Genomic DNA, 22,252 nt, shown 5'->3' on the forward strand with positions numbered 1-22,252 from the left:
GATTACATAATGATGATGCTTTTAATTAGTCAGACATATTTGGAAATATACAAAGTTTGCTTTTTCAGATGTAATAGAGGAAATATCAGAGAACTTGAATAGCAGACAGAACTCTATATCATTATGTGTAGCTTTTAAGACCTCCCAAACAGCTGGTTCTCCATTCTTCCAAAGAGTGGAGCATGATTAGAGAAATCAAGCTTCTAAATTGTATGGAGAGCCTTCATGGATAGGGGAAGCTTCCTATTACAGCCAACTTCCATGTATTAATGGGATTCAATGGGACAAAGTTAGAGACACTTTGGCTTGAAGAATATCCCTTTTTACAAACTCTAAAAATTCTAAAATTCTAAAAAGGGGTCATGGAAGGCCAGAAGTAGGTTTTAAATTTTATGAAAGAAATAAGTGAAATAAATAACAGGTAGTCCTTGAAATAGATCACAACTGAGCCCAGCATTTCTGTTGCCAAATAAACAGTTGTTAAGTGAATCACTGCAGTTGTTAAGTTATTAGCATGACCTTTAAGTGAATCTGGCTTTCCCATTGACTTTGCTTGTCAAAAGTGCACAAAAGGGAATCACATGACCCTGGGACACTGCAACTCTCATAAATATGAATCAGTTGCCAAGCATCTGAAATTTGATCACATGACCATGGGGATGCTCCAACAATCATTAGTGTAAATAATGGTCCTAAGTCACTGGTTGTAACTATGAGTGCTCACTACATGAACTGTTGTAAGTCTAGAACTACCTGTATCTTCTAAGGAAAGTGTGCTTAAAGTAGACATGCTGGAAAAAATAGTTTATATAACATAAATACAAAATTTACATAGCAGAATGTGTGAGATACCCGAATGTCAAAGATATACCCACATTTCTCTAGCATCATGCTTCCACTGTGAAAACCAACAGTATGAATGGCGTTACTGCACAATTCTTATTCATTTCAAAAGGAATTTCTCAAAAATTTGTAATGGCTTGTGTTCTACATCATAACAATGTAGGTCAAAATCACACGGAAATACTTCAGACCAAAATAAATGTATTAACAGAGATGACTACAAAGACAAGGGAGAGTTCTGAAAACAAAGTCATTATGTCTGGGCATCCACATAACCTGCAAACCTCTCAAAGTTGGTTTTGGTTAAGTGGTGGATATATACCTGTATTTTAAACGGTATTGTAAGGATCTGGAAAACAATTTCTCCCTCACCCACTCACCCTTCCATGTCACTGAATGCTCCGGAATTAAAAAGCATATGCCAAATGTTGTTAATAAGTGTCCTCATCCAAGACCCAATTCTAAGAACTCTGTTTTCTGATATTTTGTGCAAGCAAGTCAAACTGTCACATGTGATGCATGCTAAAGGCCACCGCCTTTGTCTTTTCCAAGTTCTTTCTGTTTCAGAGGCTAACATGCTGCAATTAGTCTAATTAATGTGAAACAATGAGCTGTGTTACCACTTATCAAATTGATTGTTCCCCTATCAAAACAAAACAGGCTGGCTTTTTGATGTAATTTCAAGAGATGATTTGAAATGTCATGTTGCTGCAAGCCAATTACCTTATGACTGCAGTCACGGTCAACAGAATACATAATTAGCAAGAGTTTGGGAAGGCTGCTTACTGCTAGTATGCTAATTAACTGTCTTTTGTCATAAAACAAAAAGGTTGTAGCTGGGGTTGTGAAATAGGTCTTTTTTATTTACATTTCTTTGTGCTTATCAATGTGAGGCATGACAATGCAAAAGAATAGAAAATTTTAATTCTGCTACTTCAAATTAATACTGAGCCACAAGGTCAGGCTTAATGTGTGGCTACAGTAACATTCAGGCTCCGTTTCATGCAGTACTCGGGCTGCGTATAATAACAATCACAGGGGAAGATTAAACACAAAGTGAAGCTCATTCTCAAGACTCCCTGAGACTCACCTAATGAATCACAACATTAAACAATATAATACTATCCCCCCCCCCCAATTGTCTAAACATCCTGAAGGCTATCTCTCCAGTTCTAAATTGTTCAGTAGCTGGTATCCAAACTGTTTTTATTGCAGAACATAAAATAGCATTGTGGTTTTGCATTCATTTCTTTTTGAGAGATCTGTTAAGAAGCTCTACTATAGAATTTTCTCAAACTATAGATTCTTGACTTATAGCAATAGCAATAGCAGTTAGACTTATATACCGCTTCATAGGGCTTTCAGCCCACTCTAAGCGGTTTACAGAGTCAGCATATCGCCCCCACAGTCTGAGTCCTCATTTTACCCACCTCGGAAGGATGGAAGGCTGAGTCAACCTTGAGCTGGTGAGATTTGAACCGCTGAACTGCAGCTAACAGTCAGCTGAAGTGGCTGCAGTACTGTACTCTAACCACTGCGCCTTGGCTCTATCACAGTTTGTTTAGTGACCATTCAAAGTTACAATCGCATTGAAGAAAATAACTGATGGCTGTTTTTTCACACTTATGAAGCATTGGAACATCCCCATGATCACATGATCAAAATTCAGACACTTGACAATTGACTCATATTTATGATGGTTGCAGTGTCCCAGGGTAATGTGATCACCTTCTGCATCCTTCTGACAAGCAAGTCAATGGGGGAAGCCAGATTCACTTAACATCTGTGTTACTATGGTAACTTTAACAACTGCAGTGCTTTACTTAATAACTGTGGCAGGAAAGGTCATAAAATGGGGCAAAATTCTATAATTGACAATTGTCTCACTTAACAACAGAAATTTTGGGGTCAATTGTGGTCATAAGTTGAGGACTACCTGTGCTGACTTATTCTGCAGTTGAGCCTTTGGGTTTTCTATATAAATTTCAAGCCACGAGCTAAAACTTCAGCCTATATTTATGTTTAAATCACATGTTGATGCAAGAGAGTATTCTTTTAAGTACAAGCCCTGATTTATGAGATAGCATCTGAGCTCATCGCACTCCAAGCATCTATTGTTTTGTGAAAGGGCCACACTATGTTACATTAAAATCAGTGATCAAATCTCCCTTAATTTTCTTCATTATCTCAACACAAAAGTCATGCCATAGTAAATGGGGGGAGACCTGGGAACAGATGTTAAATATACTCTCATCAGATTTCCAATCTAAAAGCTTGGTTCCCTCTGGACAGTTTTTGCATTATTCTTATGGATTATCTAATTGCGGATATCTTGCACCTAAAACACAAAAGTACCATTTCTGGCATTATAAGATCGTTATGTAAAATACCATGTTCGCATTGAAGGTAAAATGAAAGATAAGATGAAACTCTCCAGATTGTTCAAGGACCCAGGCAGGTTCACTGAAGCCACATTAAAAATGACAGTATCATGACAAAACATAATATGGAACAAAATACACAATTTTTTAAATTTAACAGGATTAAGGAGTTCTATAATATAAATGGAGCTACTAGGAAGGTCCTACCTTTTGTATTTAACCAATTGTGCTTGTATAAAAAATTGAACACAAAAAGGGCCCCAATCACAACTAATGCATAAATGAGACTGTTCCTGGGATATTCATAAGTGGGACTTAAGGGTTTGAAAGGGCATTATTGACACTGTGAATTTTGTTCAAACTTGTAAACAAATCAAATATTGAAGGATAATATGGCCCCACATTCTTCAAGAGATTCCCCAAGTTTGAAAAACAGTAAAAAATATTTTTGTGAATTATTGCACTGATATCTAAGGAATTAATTGTCCAAAACAGTGGCTAGAAGAATTTCCATTTACTTCATTGTAGACATATAATCCAAATACTTTGGCTGCCTAATGAGAAGGAAGGATTCACTGGAGAAGAGCCTAATCCTGGGATCGATTGAGGGCAAAAGAAGAAGGGGATGACAGAGAATGAGGTGGCTGGATGAAGTCACTGAAGCAGTCAGCATGAGCTTAAATGGACTCCAGGGGATGGTAGAGGACAGGAAGGCCTTGAGGAACGTTGTCCATGGGATTGTGATGGGTCGGACATGACTTCGCGACTAACAACAACAGTCATATAACACACACACATACACACATACAGACATAGAATCATAAAGAATTGAAGGACTTTTATGATTCAGAGGGAGGGAGGGAGGGAGGGAGGGAGGGAGAGAGAGAGAGAGAGAGAGAGAGAGAGAGAGAGAGAGAGAGAGAGAGAGAGAGAGAGAGAGAGAGAGAGAGAAGATTGGCCGTTTATGAAACAATTATTGCTATTTTGGGAAGTTGTACTTTATTTTAAATTAGAACATATTCCATTTCAGGTACCATTGCACTCTTTCTTCAGTACTTAAATATGTACATATCTCATTTAAATAATAAATATAGGATCTTCCTATATTTATTTTTCCAATTGATTCACAGTTATCTGTTCAACTATTTGGAAGTTTTTTCCCTCCATCATTTGAAAAACCTATAACTTAACATGAAAGCTATTTTCTCCTGTTGCTGTCTTTTACTAAAATCAATATAATCTTTCCTGCCTTTATTCAACAGAAGTAACAAAACTAATCCAAATTTCTGAATAATAAGCTAATAACGAGAAGAAGTAATTAGTTTAACTCATTCTTGTTTTTAGTTTACATTTCATTTTGCCATTACACTCTCCATAATTTAAATTTTTATATTCCATTAAAAACTGTTTCACATATAGACATTAAAGAAATCAAATACTTATTGCATCTAATCAATCATAATTAAGAAAAGTCTCTTGAGCCAAATCATAAATGTAAGCAAATCTTACTTAATAATGTTTTATAGACATTGTATTATGATTTTTGTGTTCTATCTGCTCTCTAGAATTGGCAAAGATTACAATACATTTATTTTTCTCTGTGCCATTAGGATATTACTGTATTTTTTTGGGAAAATTTGTGCCATTAATATTCTGCTACCAGAACAGACTTGGAATAAGACCAATATTAAAGGAATATGATTCTAAGAACTGGAGAAAATACACAGACATCTTGGCTTTCAGTATCAGGGTGTATAACAGACATAGTATTCAAGTATAGGTAGCTAATACTATCATAAAATCTGCTGATTTTATTTGACGCAGCTTCACACTATAGAACTGAATTAGTATTCGATCACAAAGCTGAGCTTCTGGAGATATGCAAATAGAGATCAATTGAGGATTTAATGGTGTGTGTAAGAGAGGGGAGAGAGAGAGAGACTATTTTATGGAAACAAGAATTAGGGTCATCTAGAAGAGATTTAATAGGGAAGCAGCATTCAGTTTCTGAGTCCTTGAGATATTCCCTTTGGAATGTTATTCCCTTATGCAGCTTCAGGAGATCTAGTTTCAATCTATTGGTTCCGGTTCAGTAATGACAAACCTTTTAGGCTCAACATGTCAAAAATTTGGAACATGCCTAACCTAGCTCTGCTATTGTCCCACACACATACACACATATTGAAAAACAGAGAAAGAGTTTTCTATCCTCCCCCCTTCCCCACAGGACAGCCTTAACTTTGCCCCTTGGCAGCCATGCTGAAGCTAGACCTCAAGTAGGGACTGAAGCTTCAACTTCAGCCATAACACTACCACTGCTACTCAAAAAGTCCACATCATACCATGCATGAGTCTTGGAGAATGGTACAATTGCTCGATGGCCCAGCACCCCCCTCCCCAGTATTTGCCATGAGCTACTTCAGGCAATGCCTCTCTTTCTATTCATAGGACCCTGCAGTCTACTCAAGGCTGTTCTGGGTCACACAAGGCCATCATTCTTAATGCAGCTTTGGTGAATGCTCTATTATACCCTTCACAGCCTATGAAAACCACACAAAAGCACTCCCTGTTTTCTTGTGATTTAGTTGTCTGGAGGCCACATAAGCATACCCTATTCCTGTGCAGCCTTCAGAGCTTCTGAAAATCATGAGAAAATGGGGTGTACTTTTGAGAATAGTTATTGTTGAGTGTTGTTGAATACTGGATGTTACCCAAAACATTGTAGCATGTCACCTTTGACACATATTCCATAAGTTTGCCATTACTATTCTGGTTTTCCTGCTGCCTATACATGGTAGCGGATTCACGATTTGAGGCTCACTACAGGAATCAATGGGGGTTGGTCATTGGGACCAGAAGTTTAGTCTTCCAAGCTTTCAGATTCATGTTGGAGCTCGTCCAGAGGGAACTTCCCTCACACCAGAATGTTGCACTCACATATTCTGGTTAGAAAGAAGTTCTCTGAGGGTGGGCTCCAGCATGAATCCAAAAGCTCGGAAGACTAAACCTCTGGTCCTGGTGATTGACCCTAACTGGATCCTGCAACATTATCCTGAGACAAGTATATTTGCCTTCATTCATTGAAGCTCACGCTTTCTCAGCTCTGGAAAGACAACAAAAGCTAACATAAATGCTTTCCTCTGCTAGTGCTTGTGGAAGCAAAGTTTTGTATAATAACCGTTGCCTATAGTTTCATTTTTCACTCAAAAAGTGTAAGTAAAGTAACACTTGCTAAAATATTCATTTCAGTTATTCACCTCTCAATAGTTTAGATTCTTCCTGTTTGGTAGCATCATTTGCTACCTTTATGGCTTGTAGTTGAGCATGATATATCATTCTCTAAATAGGTTGGAAAACCTTAAACTGCACCCATATACTTTGAAAAGTCATGCTTTTAAATTAAAAGCAAAAGCAAAATAAACAGGTAATACGATTGCTCAAGATTCGTTTAAAAATAACCATCATTGTTTTTTCTACCTTTTAAAAAATGTCCTTTTTTCCATTCTAGATTTTATTGATGCTACTCTCATTGTGCTCTTGTAGTAACTAATAGCCCTATTAGTAGGAAATACTTTAAAAATACTATTTGGGCTTTTAAAATGCCTGAAAGGTTAAGCAAAAATAAATGCTAAGCTCAGACCTATGGCACCATAAGCCTTGTCGAACAAAGTGTTGAGCACCAACTCCCAAAGGACAAATGGTGTTTTCATTGCACAGATTAGACACAAGTACTCACACAGGACACAGAGGAAATATGATGGGACAAGAAGTGAACAATCCCAGAAGACACCTTGTTGAAATGTCACTCAAACACAGTGCTTCCACCACCTTTCACAGAGCTAAAGATCTCTTTATGTCAGAACAAATTGGGCAATTCTTAAATCTTTTTGCGTTTCTCTGACTTCAGTACGATGAGTGCAGAAAATGAGAAAGATTGGAGGGGGCTGGAAAAAGAGACAGAGAGACAGGGAGTGTGAAGAGACAGTTCAGTTCACATGAAAGCATTGTAACACAGTATAGGCCTGAATACTGATATTGGCACCTCATACAATCCTGTTGTGAAACCATAGTAAGAATAGCAACTACTAGTCTTCCTACAACTGAATCAATTTAGCTCTATGTTTTCTAAATGCTCCAGAGATTTCTTCAGGAAAATGTTCATTCTTTATAAAAGACCAAAAGGATGCTAATACATAATTTAAATTTCTTTTGTTCTATTTTCCAGAATTCATATCTAAGTCTAATATTTGGTAGTAAAATGTGGGTTGTAAAATCCCAGATATTTTTAAACTTCATATAAACTACTATCTCTCAACCTAAATTCCCACAGTTAATCTAAAGCAATATTATTATTTATTGGCCTTAAATGTATTGCAGTAATTACAGAACAAATATAAAGTGTTGTGGAAGTTCAGAGTGATTGTAATTTTTGTTTCAATCAAGAAAAATGAGTTTAGATCTAACCCCGGGATTTTGTCTGTAAACACCCAATTAATATATATGTATGGATTTGATTGAGACCTTGACAGTAATGCAAATACTTGTCAGGGAATCAATATAAACCACTAGATAATATCTGAAGAGAAGCTGAATGATCAGTAATAAATAAGAGAGGGGGCTTTTAAAGTTCTGGCAGTGTCATCACTTCGAAAGGCCTGCAACCATGACCAGTTCAGGTAGCAATTATGCAAGAAAAACAAAGCACATTTTTACATGTTTTTCCTTGATTTCCTGAGGACAAACATTGTGTTTGTTAATAATCTACAGAAAAGTTTAAGAAACTAAAATAATGACCAAAATATAAAAAAAATAAATAGAAATGGAAATAACCCAATAGATTATATAATCTACAGGTATCAGTAGTTTCAATGCATGGAAATGTTTCTATTTAAGACTTTGAGTTTCCAGTTTTTTACAATGTATTGATTATTTTGTTAAGAATGATTCATTCTTAAAGTTTTATTCTATGATTCTTTCAAAATGAATTTATTCAGCTAGGAAATTGTTAAATACCTGCACCTCTCATTTGTAGTTATATAGCCATTAATATTGACCAATCACAAAAACAGCATATAATAAACTAGGCATGAATTCTGCTTTTCCTAAAAGAAGAGAGTCTTTATAAACAAATTGGCATTCATTTTGCAGGTGTTTAACAAAGATAAGCTGAAAGGGGAATGTCTATTTTAAATTTGGTTATGGCAAAAAAATGAGGATGCTAAAAATATTCTTTTAAAGTCATTATATAAACAATGTAATAATATAAATAACATTTCTTATAGTATCATGAAAGGGAATAAAAATGTTCAAAAATTCACAATGATGCCAGAGCACTGCATTTAACTATATTATTCTGGAATAATCAAAAGAGATATGCCACTTATTTATATGTCTGTTTTTAAATCTATTTTGCGTTTATCAAGACACATTTTCAATCCTGAATAGGAAGCAATATACATTTCCAAAAAAAAAAAAAAAAGAAGAAGCATTTTGAAGGGAAACCCTTTATTTGTCCAGACAGCTTTAGCTATTAAGCTATGTAGATGATGATGTAAACTAATAAACAAAACAAAATTCTTTTAACTTCTTTGGATAATTGAACAGGTGGGCTCCTATACTTCAAAGCTGTTAGAAAGAAACAGCAGTCTTCTATTCATTTAGAATAGCTTGCTTTCTATTTTTGATAACAATGAGCAGATAGATTATCATACTTTCCAATGAAAAGCAGAGAAAGTTTAAAAAATTATTTAAAAAATCACCTTAATTATCACAGCAGGCTACTTTAATTAAACAGAGAAATAAACAAAATGTGGTGAGGCAGCAAATCTACACCATTGTTAAAATGGACTTCAGGATTTTATGTACAGGTAGTTCTCGACTTACAACAGTTTGTTTAGTGTCTGTTCAAAGTTATGAAAAATATGACCTGTGACCATTTTTCACAGGTAAAACCTTTGCAACATCCCCACGATCATGTGAACAAAATTTATATGCTTGGTAACTGGTTGATATTGCAGTGTCCCAGGGTCCTGTGATCCTCTTTTGCAACTTTTTGAGCAAAGTCAATGGGGATGCCAGGTTCATTTAACAACTAGGTGACTAACTTATCAACTGCAGTGATTCATTTAACAACAGTGGCAAGAAAAGTCATAAAATGGGGCAAAACTCGCTTAACAAATATCTCACTTAACAAATGTCTCACTTAACAACAGAAATGTTGGGCTCAATTCTGGTCATAAGTTGAGGACTACCTATATATGCATTTAATATTATCTTTTTTTCTTCTTCTACAGAATTGTCACACAAATTCATTTTCATTCATGTTGGGCAGAAGGGAGATTGTGTCTTCCACCTGCACTTTTCCCACTTTAGTCCAACAGAATTTGGTTTGGTACAACAGTGTAATCCTCTGACATCTGCTACCAGTTTGTTGAGTCTGCTACTGAATGCGCACTTTGTGTGCCCATGCACGCCTGAGGTGCACGCACGCAATGCAAAAAAAGAACATTTTGAAGCCTTCTGAATCTGCAAAGGTAAGTAGAACAGTGAGGGGAGGATCCGCCACACTATTTAGATTAACTAGAAAACAGGAAATCCAATGATTCTAGCTAATATAAATCGTACGTCACAGCTGATCATTGCCCAACTGATCGTTGGAAATACCGGTTCACCCAAACCGGTAGCATTTTTTACTACCAGTTTGGGCAAACCCGTCCAAACTAGTAGCATTTCTACCCTGGTTTGGTGTAAAGGGCTGCCACTAAAAAGAGGGAGGGAAACTCCTTTAAAATGAATGTGAGATCTGTTATTGAGAAAAGAAAAAAATGACATCCAAGCTAATGACTTTAAAGTAGAACAAAATGCAAATAAATAAAATGAATAATTGGGGGGGGGGGTTAAGATTGAAAACTGACAGCTGGTTCAAGACCATCCGACCAATTTCGTGAAGGCTCAGGGTTCTCTCAGCCATCCAAGGAACAATATGAGTTCCTGCAATCAGGAAGCAGTCCCACAAGAAGTAATATACTTCATTTCATACTTGTCCCTTCTGCCTTGTAGCCCTTTAAATCCAGAGCTTATCCTGTACTTCTAAGTCTGCCAGCGTTTCATCATAGTTCAATTTCAATTAAACCATTTTGCATTTAAGGGCCAGCAATGTAACAGAAAGTAGATGGGGGCTCATTATCTCCATAAATCTGAAGTAATATACTAGTCTCTCAAGACATTACTTCATTTTCATAACTAGGAGAAGATTTCATTTCTGTGGATTTGTGTAAAAAGTAATTTGGAAACTTTGCAACATGATATTACTTACCATAAAATCTAAGAGCAATGAATGTATCATGGGGGGCAACTTCATGTGTTCTTTGTATCTAATTCTTCCATCTTAATTACTGAGGGAATTAAAGTGTGCTATATTCTTAAGCACTCTAAAGAATTAGCTCATTTAAGAAATTGGTGAGAAAATATTGTTTCAAAATAACCTTTTTAGTTTCCCATTTCCATTTTTGTTCTTAAAATTATGGCCTCTGTGTTTGTATCAGGGGAAGCATATAAACCATACATAAACTGCCATTTATAAATAGGTTTTCATTACAGAAACAAATCTGGAAGTTCATCACAATGTATACTATGATTTTATTCCCATAATTATAAATAAAAAACATGATATAAATTCTTGTACTGCTTTTTCAAAATTGGGTTAAAAAAAAAACTGTCTAATACACAGTACCCAAACAGCAACAGTAGTTGTATATAATATACTGTATATGGTCTTAGCATAAGCAGCTGGTGAACTGCTTTTATATACATATATATGTATATATTTGATTTCCCTGATATAGGATTATTTGGTTAATTCCAGTTCTGAAATTAGATACACTATTTAAGATATTCTGATCATATTATGGTTTTCCCCTCCCCTTTTATAACCAATCTGAGTGAGGTTTCAGATACACTATTCCTGAGTGAGCATCAAGAATTGAGCTAATTAAACACACACTATTAATATAGAATTGAAAAGAATTGATCATATCTGTGGAAGAGTGGTTCTTGGCATTAAGAATTAGTTAAGCCTTTTGGAGTTGATAAACTCTAGGATCTAGCCACCAAGTAATCATTGAAACATTTAATAAGATAACTGATAACTACCGGTAATTAGTCTTATAATTGGGAAAAAGAAAAAGGAGAAATATTGGATAGAAAATTAAAATGTAATTAAATATGCACAGAAATATGAAATTCAGTAGCATTGAGAAACTATGTTCTTATATTTATTAGTTCTGTTGCTGTTATCCATTGCCCTAAGAGGAACTGTTATAATGAGACTAGCATATTTTAGAAATAACAAATTTAAAAACATACTGGGTGATGGAAAATTTTGGTTCAAAATCCACATTCAGTTATAAGGCTTGCTAACTTTAATACTATTTTAAGATTAGGTTAAATAAATTTGATCCAAAAATGATGGAAAAAATACAGTTTAAAGGAGAGATGAGATTTTCCCATTCCCACTTCCCAATTTAAACCTCTGTCATCTGTCAACTGTGAGACAGCCCTACTAACATTTGAGAAACAAAGACGCAAATCCCATTAGTACATGCAATTATTTATGAAATTATTTATTACTGAATTCTAGCACAATTTCTCAAATTATGCTTGCATTTCCCTCAACATGTCTTGTATTTTCAGAAACACCAAAAAATATAAGACTGATTGTTGTTGTTGTTGTTGTTGTTGTTGTTGTTGTGGTGGTGGTGGTGGTGGTACCCTTTGACATGTTGGGAAATTTATCATAGCATCAATCTGTCTTATTACCATCTTCTTTCCCCTGTGAAATATAACTTTTTTTTACTTCAGTTTCTTTATTCCCCTTACAGTAAAAGACCAGTCATTCATTCATATTCATATATTCTCTTCTGAAATCATTGTTATTTGTCTACCTGCTATAGATAGATTAAATATTTATCTCAACTAGAAATTCAACATAACAGCCCTGTTTGAATTAGAACTGTGATATAATTTCAAAGGCTATTTTTTGGCAGCCAATACCTATTTCAATTTATTCCTTTAGCATTTCCCTTGTTCAAAAGTCATAAAGCACTATTGTTTCAACTGTAACAAAATCTATTTTGTTGTTGCTGTTGTTTCATCCATTCTCTTTGTTACTAACTGGATAAAGACTTGCCTGCATGGTTTCTGGAGTACTGATAGCCATGAAACTCAAGCTGCACAGAAGAAAGCAGTGTTAAATGTTGGCTGATTTATGGGGTATTGTCAATGTAATGCCCATACAGCTAATTGGGAGGAACTATATCTTTGTGAAGTGTTTTCCTAGTAATGAGGAACTATTTTTTCCAGCTAAAACAGATTAAGCAACTGATGAAGGCAAAACATATGTTTGAAATCCAGGACAGTTGAATCAAGATTCAGTGCTGATATATGACCTGATATTGACCAATTGGGACACTACCTGGACTTACATTATAACCATTAGTAATAATTAGATTGGAAACATTCTTGTAAATGGGATGGCATATGAGTATTAGTAGAAATAGGAATTGTATATTGGCACTGGAGATCATATAACATGATGGTTGCACTTACTATTGTGTTACACCTATTTTTTCCTAGAAAAATCTGTGATCCTGGGTGCAAGATTTTCAGTTTTGTTCTGCTTTCCCATCAATAGCTTGTCTTCTAATATTGAAACTGCCATTTTCCTTGATGGGCTTCCAAAGAGCCTTAAAGACATAGACCTTTGAGAAAGCATTTGGGAACAATGAGCATTAACTTATTCCAATAGGTAGTGGCAGTGCAATTAGCGGATGCAGTGATTTTGATGAGTGTGGTTTTATTGTAATAGTTGTAATAGTTTGATTTAAAACACTAGAGCTATTTGGAGTTAAGTGACATACAAGCCATGGGAGTAAACAAACTATATTTAGATGAAAACACTTTTCCTATAAAAGCTGATCTGTGACAATTTATATACCTTGTTAATTATAACAAATTACGTATATAAGTATAGTTAAACTCTTCACATACACTTCAGATACAATTGGGGTGATGTGAAAATAAATTATTTAATCTGTTAGTCTAAAACTAAATGTACTAATTAAATGCGTAAATGTCAATAGAAAATCCCTCTTTTAAAATAAAAAAAAACTGTAATGGTGAACACATAGATGTTATACTCCAGATATGTTTTGTGATTTCTTCTATTAATCAGCAAATGCTTAACCTGAATAAGGAAGTGAATGCTCTCTAGCATGAGAAAGAAATGGTGTTCTGTTTATATGTGTCTGTTTTGTCTGTCTGTCTATCTATAATTTGAAATTTTCTTCAAGATAAATACTTAGCACATCACCATTCAGGAATATTATTTGGGATGGTCAACAGAGTTTACAATTATTGGTCTCAAAGAAATGGGTGGGGCCCTCAGAACTGTGCATGGAACCACTTGTTTACTAGATCCATGTCATTTTGGCTGGTTAAAGCATCCCAGGTTAAAGCATCCCATCCTTTGGATACCAGGAGTAGTAAATTCATCCTTGAAGAATATTTCCTCTGTGCTTAAGGATGCAGTTATTCAACCCACCTTAAGGAGATCTCATTGGATATAACAGTGTGGGATAATTTCTTCCACAGCTCTTTATTTTGGAAGAAAGATTGTGAAACAGGTAAACCACTTGAGTGGGCCTTGGAAAAAATGGACTATGTGGATTTTTTCAGTCAGTTTTCAGATCTAGGCACAGTAGGTCTGAATGACAGCATTAACTGTACTTGTAAATGACCTACTGAAGGGACTGGATGGAGAACTGCAGCTATGCTGACTTCCCTTGTTCTCTTGGGGAATATATATATCCTTCTGAATCAGCTCAAGGGATTAGGAAAGGGTGGGGGTGGGGAATGGAATCAGCCCCAAGAAAGGAACAGCTATGGAACCAGCCCAGAAGAAAGGAACAAAAGCACTGCTTTTATTCCTTTCTTCAGGGCTGATTCCATAGCTGTTGAAAAGGGGAAAAGATCCAGCCTTAACTCTTTCTATGGAGTATTTTAGGGATCAATTCTCTCCTTGCTCTTATATAAAAACTACATGGTGTCCCTGAGTAAGGTATCCAGTACGAGGTTGGGTATCACCAGCATCCTAAAATGATATCTAATTATATATCTCATGCCCTGATTGCCCAGGTGACACTGTAAGAGTTTTGATTCAGTGTCTTAAAGTTGTGAGAATCTGAATAGGGAGAAACACACTGAGGCTCAATTCTATAAAGACTGAGTGGCCATTGATTTTGAGGCCTTCTTGGGCCAGGGATTTTCTCTCTCTAGTTCAGAATGTAGTTGTACTTCTTTAGACAAATCCTATGAAGAATCTGGAAGTCCTCCTAAGCTTACATCTCCTGGTAAGAGAACAGGTGGCAGTCATGACTTGGAGGGTATTTGCATAAATCTATCTTCTGTGTCATCTGTGACTATTCCTGGTTTGGGATTGCTGCTCAGATATCAGTCCGTTGTTCTCTTAGACATATAGGTAGAGAAGAGTATTGATATAAATAGCCACTTTTTATTATCCTAATATCAATTCCATTTCCACAGGATGAAGGCACAGTGTAGAGGAAGAAAATGCTTACAATAGTTTTCTCATTTTTTGAGATGTCATTTAATACCGAAATAACTGGTATTATTGTTGTTCAGAAGATAAAATTTGAATAAATTGAATGAGTAAATATTTCTTCTCTATTTCCCATAACAAAAACTGTATGTTAAAAAAAAGCAGGAAAGTACAAAACAAAAAATACTGAAATGCAATATACTGATAACAGTGTCGGTTATAAATATTAAATGGACAAAACATAATAAAGCTAAAGAAAGAAGTTAGCATGACTCATTTTCTGAAATCTTTGATGAAGTGGGAAGCGTTTTTGTTATTATTTATTATTATTATTTTCCCCTGTTATTTATTATTTCACTGTATTAATCACATTTTTCCTTCACTCAGAAGTATTAACAGGCCCAAATTGTGAAATCTGTTCTTTTTTCCTATTTAATTCTAAAGCTAGAGAATTTTTTTTTCCAGATATAATTTCTCAAATTAAAACTGGTTCCTAAAGAGAAAAAGGTATTCTGAAAGAGCTTTGTGTTCTGCCAGCTTCCTTTTAACAAAATGCAACTCAGATGGATGTGCTGCTGGCTGGTATGCAGTATTTGGAAAAAGACATTTCAAATCATCCTGAAAGTACCCCAAAGAAGACGTAAAAGCATCTTGAAAAATTAATTAAAGGCACATTGCTGTTAGTGCCAAGAAAATAATAAAAGTTCAGAGATTAGGAGAGAAGCATATCTTTTGAATTGTAAAATAGGTTTATAGATCTTCTAATAACAACTTTCACTCAAACCTTACATAAATAGGCTTATGCGGTACAAATATTACGTGGGCTAGGTGGAAGCTACAGTGGCCATAATCATGTTTAGGGATTACTCGGCAGAACAGAGACATTTCATTTCTATTGGACCTGGGGATTACAGAAAAGAAACATCTAATATTCCATTTTTTAATTTCATGCATTTTTTATTTACTTTTAATGATGCTGTATATATTCATCATCCTGAAATATTAAAACAGTATGAAAAAAGTAATAAATTGGTGGAAAATTTAGGGAATGGGAATGCAACAGCACGCAAATCATACACTATCAAGTGCTTGATACACATTTAAAATTACTGCCTAGGACGGCAAAGCCAAATTCCTGGCAGATTTCTGAAGCGCAAAGTCACAATAAGAAGATCAGCAGAACAGCCTGAAATAATAGAATATTCATCCCCCTAATCCATATGCAATTCTTTAGGGCTTTTTTTTTAACAATGCATATGAGGTCTGACTGTATTCAGGATTTAAATAAGTTGTCTCTCTCTTGCTCTCACCATCCTCCCCCTTCCTCTCTCTCCCTTCTCTCTCACACAATCGCACTCTATTTTTGTTTTAAACATGTATATACAGTTATCAATTCTGCTCTGCTGCACTCACGATGACAAGGTTAGCATATCTTCTCACATCTGAAATAAAACAATTGTTTTTTTTTAAACAACAAAAGTGTTAAAAGGAATACATTTATTCATTAAAAAAGATGGCTCTATATTCATTTCTGGGGGAAAATATTTTCCTCTTTCCCAATCATTAGAAAACCATGTAATATTTTAATTTTTATATTCAGGTTTTTCTTTTGAAAACATTGGGAGGAAACTCCTGTGATGATTAATGCCTGCTTGCCTTTCCAGTTACATGTCATTTTAAATATGGTTTTAAGGAATAGACTCTGTCTAGAGAAAAAATAAATCCAGGAAACTCAGACATACATGTTAATAATGCCAGGACAGTAAATACCAGAGTGGATATAAACACAGCAAAGAAAGTGATGTTTGTATGACATAAATATATTGTTGCTCTAGATCTTAAAGGAAGACTGAAAGTGTGCCCCTCCTCCTAACCTTCCCTTTTCAATTTCAAAAGAGATCCTAGAGCTAACTCTCAAATTCAGTTTTATATTCATTGAGTGATCTTCTTTCATTGAACTAGAAGTATATTCAGCACTAGAGAACTATTGGTCTGGTCAGCTCAGGAAGATTTCCATGAAACATGAACAAAATGGGCAGTTACCAAAGAAAAATTGTGAAGAATGTATTGTGAGTCACAAATGGTTAGTGGCAAAACTGTCACAGGTAGCTATTGAACTCTACTACATGCAACATTTTAGATGGGAAACATATTGGTTAGTGAAGGGGGAGGACTAGGCATGACACTTCTCATTTCCATCTTGGTCCTGCACTTTTGAAAACAATGCAGGACCAAACAAAGGAAAGAAGATTGGGTTCTGCTTACAGATTGTGAGTAAGTATCGAAGCAATCAAATATTTTTGAAGATTAGCAAAGAGAGCACACAAAGTCCAGGAGCCAGCTAGGTAATTTAGAAGGAAAACAGAAAGAACAGCCTATGTAGGAACCCCTTTACTTAGCAAGAATCACAGAACTATAGGTTTGGAAGAGCCTATTTAGGAGATCAACCCTGACTGCTCTCTAGAAGACCAGATCCTGAAGATGAAACTCAAATACTTTGGCCACCTAATGAGAAGGAAGAACTCACTGGAGAAGAGCCTAATGCTGGGAAAGATTGAGGGCAAAAGAAGGGGATAACAGAGAATGTGATGGCTGGATGGAGTCACTGAAGCAGTCAGTGGGAGTTTAAATGGACTCCAAAAAATGGTAGAGGACAGGAAGGCCTGGAGAAACATTGTCCATGGGGTCGCAATGGGTCAGACACGTATTTCTGTTTAAGGGGGGAGGAAGCTTTAAAAATGTGCCTTCAAAATCCAGGCACTTTTCATGACAACCTTTTCAGAAGTAGTTTGCCAATGGCTGCTTCCTGGCGTTGGTCACCTAGCTTGCTTTGTGCCTAAGTTAGGACTAGAACTCAGTTTTCCTGTGTGTTTGTTTACATATATGATTTATATACTGTAGCCATGTCATCCACAGAAGAGATTCTCAGCGCCTTACAAGACTAGAAACCAACAATCCCCCATATATAATCCACTGACATACCTGGGCAAAGTGAAAGTAGGTAAGCTTGTTTTTTTTCCCATGAATTCCCTGCTGTATTGATTACATTAGGAGCTACTGTACCATGACAAATACACTCTTATCCAGTGTTGCATGCACCAATTTTTTGAGATACTCCGTGTAACTATTCCGTTCAGTGTAGCAGGTTGCTAAGAGCCGCGGTGGCACACTAATTAGAATGCAGTACTGCAGGCTACTTCTTCTGAAACCAAGCTGCCAGCAGTTCGTATCTCACCGGCTCAAGTTTGACTCAGCCTTCCATTCTTTCAAGATTGGTACAACTCATCTGTTGGGGGCAATATGCTAACTCTGTAAACTGCTTAGAAAGGGCTGTAAAGCACTGTGAAGCAGAATATAAATCTAAGTGATATTGCTATTGCTACATAATGGAGATTGAGGATCTGAAAGGCAAATGAGAGCTTTGCAATGTTGTAATAGAAAATACAGATACCTTGTCCTGCATTGTGCAGAGAGGCAATAGTATTCGCAAGCGACCATGTGTTGGAATCATGGTAGTGCCAGCAAACATCAACAATTGCAAGGGATCCTGTGGTCCATTAATTTCATGACATAAACTCTGTAGTGTTTTTATCCCAATGACAAATATCTTCTACTACTGAATGTTAAAGGGTGGTTCTGTTCCCCTATGATGGAAACCTTTTTTTTTTTTTTTTTTTGCAATTTCTGATTAATTTTCTGGCTAATGTTCAGAAAGGTGACTTTTGGCAGTGAGCACACTTGACCAAAGTAGCTTCAAGCTAAGTAATGTCTAAGTATTTGTAAGGATCGTCATACTTCTTTTTTTAGAAATAGCATTTAGATTAGATACAGGGCTAATTTATTGTCTTGTAACTCCTTTTTGAGACTTGCATGCAGTATCTGAATCACATATAAAAGAAAACTGTATGCATGTCAGGTTTCCAATAGCTGATCTCATCCAGGAATCAATGCCAAATTATCTAATTCCATCTGTAAAGATGGAGGTTAACTCCTTAGGCTCACAGTTTTTGCCATTCAAAGTGGTTTTACTGTTGATTTACGCTGATTTAGTATTTATTTCCACTCAGTAGCTAAGATACTTTCTCCTTCTGGATCAGCATAATCTCTGATGACATATTTCACTATAAGATCTTTATGGAACTTCTTTGATTTTTCAAGATGCTCCAAATACCTCTGCTGACATTGTAAAAGGAAACAGGAAAGGAGTTGAGACTAAAACATATGAAGAATGGTTGCAGGAACTGGGTATATCTAGTTTAATAGAAAGAAGGACTAGGGGAGACATGATAGCAGTGTTCCAATATCTCAGGGATTGCCACAAAGAAGAGGGAGTCAAACTATTCTCCAAGGCACCTGAGGGTAGAACAAGAAGCAATGGGTGGAAACTAATCAAGGAGAGAAGCAACTTAGAACTGAGGAGAAATTTCCTGACAGTTAGAACAATTAATCAGTGGAACAGCTTGCTTCCAGAAGTTGTGAATGCTCCAAAACTGGAAGTCTTTAAGAAGATGTTGGATAGCCATTTGTCTGAAATGGTATAGGGTTTCCTGCCTAGGCAGGGGGTTGGACTAGAAGACTTCCAAGATGCCTTCCAACTCTACTATTGTGTTGTATTGTATTGTCTTTGTAAGCTGTTTGTCAAACTCAACTCTTCTGATAATGAACATCATTATAGCAGCTTAATAGCCTTCAACCTCAAGGTTCTTCTATGTTAGCTTCAGTCAACGTTACTCATAATGTGCAAAGAGAAGAATCAGTTACAAAATATTCACTGATCTGATAAAGAGAAATGAAAAATTGTTTTATGTATCAGCATGTCACAGATGAAGATGTTGCTTCAATCAGTTAGCCATAATACCAGAATAGATCTATAGATATTGTTTCTTCTGTTATTTGTATAAATTCAGTCACCTAGGTTTGTTCAGTCAATTCTTATTTTCAAATGGATTTTTTTCATGAATTGCTATTTTTTCCTCCGAATCCTTTGCTATGTTTTTGCTTTTCTTCCCCAAACCTGTTTTTTCCCCAAACCTGTTAGGACCATATGCTTACGCACAAAACTTTTGATAAATCAGTCCTTAGTATTTCATATATTTGTTCCTAGATTGCTTGTGATCAGCAAATTCATTTTCAAAGGTTTCAATAAGGTCAGTATGAGGTCAGCTGCTTTCATACATTTTGTCCATATTTACGTCTATGTAGCAAGAGTCAAAATTGTTTGCTTGAGAAAGAAAATGTTCTAGTGAGTGAGTTCTTTCCATGTGTGCTTGAATATTTTATATCTGGATAAATACCTACGTTATTGACTAACTCTCTAACTAGATTATACTTTGAAGAAAGTTATTTGAATAGTTTTTAAAGCGATGCCTCTCCTACTGTGAGGCTAGAGTTAAATAAGTACAGGCCACCAAAGGATTTCCTGTGTATTAAGTAAGCTAATCTTAAAAAGAGCAATGATTAAAATAAATTCTCTGTTTGTTTATATAGTAGTATCAATGCCTTTTGAAGCATTTCAAAGCACTTAACTAAAACAAATAAGCACCTGAACTTCAGTTATCTAACAAGAACAACTATTGATAACTATGACTTTACTTATGAAATCTTAGCCATCGGCAACTTTAATTCAACAGTTTTCAGGATAATTTGGAAATTACTATCTAAAATAATGCAGACTTATATTGAGGCTGTGCCAACCAAATTCAGATAGAAGGGCTGCAAAAAACTAAGATCACTTGACGGATCTTAGTGCTCATGTCTGTGCATGAAATTTGAACATTTTAAAATAATACACTTTCTAGCATTAATGCTGATCTGTTCCCTCACAATGGTCAATTTTAGAACAAATTATAAGACTCTTAACAAGAGTCACAGAAACTATTAAACCACAATCCATAGTTTTATTTATTTATTTATTATTAAATCAGTTTGCCACCCATCTCAACAATTCTAAACCATAACTGCGGAGTTGAAAACATGCAAAGGCATGCCAAATCAAATTATGGCTTATTACAGTGGATGAACCAAGGATATTAAATAGATTAATTTGTAACTGCAGCCTATATTTCAAAATGTTGCTGTGGTATTTATGAGCATTTTTAAAATTAAATATATAACTGTCATAAAAACATAATCCATCCCTGTTATATATGTGTGTGTGTGTGTGTGTGTGTGTGTGTGTGTGTGTGTGTGTTGCATTTGTGCTGATAAATAAATAAAGGGAGACTAGTATAGATCTATTTCAAGCCATTTAGCTCTCATCAGCTAGCCATACCCTTACTGGGATTTGAACACAAAATACATTAAATATATAGTGACACTAAATAAATAAATAAATAAATAAATACATACATACATACATACATACATACATATTTGTGCTGATAAATAAATAAAGGGAGACTAGTATAGATCTATTTCAAGCTATTTAGCTCTCATCAGCTAGCCATACCCTTACTGGGAATCGAGCCTGTGCTGTATTGCCTCTAAGGCAGATGTGTTAACCATTGAGCCACAGAGCTCAACTCCTTATCAGCCATCCAGGGTGAAAGGTATATATATATATATATATATATATATATATATATATATATATGTATGTATGTATGTATGTATGTATGTATGTATGTATGTATGTATGTATGTATGTGTGTGTGTGTGTGTGTGTGTGTGTGTATATATATATATATATATATATATATATATATATATATATATATATATATATATATATATATATATATGGTTAGTTAGTTAGTTAGTTAGTTAGTTAGTTAGTTAGTTAGTTAGTTAGTTAGTGTCACAACCCCTGGTATGCCCCAATTATGGGAGGAAGCTAACTGCTTCCATTCTCTGTCCATTGGCTCGTCACAAGAAACCATCCAGACAGAAAGCCCAATATTTTACTGTTGCCTTTTTACATTTGTGTTGTATTTGTGCTGATAAATCAATAAATAAAGGGAGACTAGTATAGATCTATTTCGAATCCCAGTAAGGGTATAGCTAGCTGATGAGAGCTAAATAGCTTGAAATAGATCTATACTAGTCTCCCTTTATTTATTTATCAGCACAAATACAACATATATATATAGTCATGTTTTTATACATAGGTAAAGGTAAAGGTTACCCTTGAACATATGTGCTAATTGACATATGTGCTAATGTGCTAATTGACTCTAGGGGGTGGTACTCATCTCCATTTTAAAGCCAAAGAGCCAGCAGAGTGCCAAGACATCTCCATGGTCATGTGGCTAGCATAACTAAATGCCAAAAGCACACGGAATGCTGTTACCTTCCCACAAAAGGTGGGTCCTATTTTTCTACCAAAAGCACACATTTTTACATGCTTTCGAACAGCTAGGTTGGCAGAAGCTGGGACAAATAACGGAAGCACACTCCATTACATAGTGCTAGG

The 22,252-nt window shown here is 35.4% G+C and overlaps 1 protein-coding gene and 1 long non-coding RNA gene across 4 annotated transcripts in view; one reads left to right on the top strand and one right to left on the bottom strand.

Annotated features, from left to right (window-relative positions):
* The window catches only part of LOC148044966 (uncharacterized), a 72,371-nt gene extending 54,533 nt beyond the window's left edge, over nt 1–17,838 (top strand). The window contains exons 3-4 of the long non-coding RNA XR_015697149.1: nt 9,518–9,757; nt 17,758–17,838. This is a non-coding gene — a long non-coding RNA (uncharacterized LOC148044966). The remainder of the gene's footprint in view (nt 1–9,517; nt 9,758–17,757) is intronic.
* ESRRG (estrogen related receptor gamma) overlaps nt 1–22,252 on the bottom strand; it is a 460,761-nt gene that overhangs the window by 240,754 nt on the left and 197,755 nt on the right. The window lies entirely within an intron of this gene.

Source organism: Thamnophis sirtalis, unplaced genomic scaffold (genome assembly GCF_051295495.1).
Source record: "Thamnophis sirtalis isolate CommonGarterSnake01/CBP01778 unplaced genomic scaffold, rThaSir2_p1.2 scaffold_6, whole genome shotgun sequence".
NCBI lineage: Eukaryota > Metazoa > Chordata > Lepidosauria > Squamata > Natricidae > Thamnophis > Thamnophis sirtalis.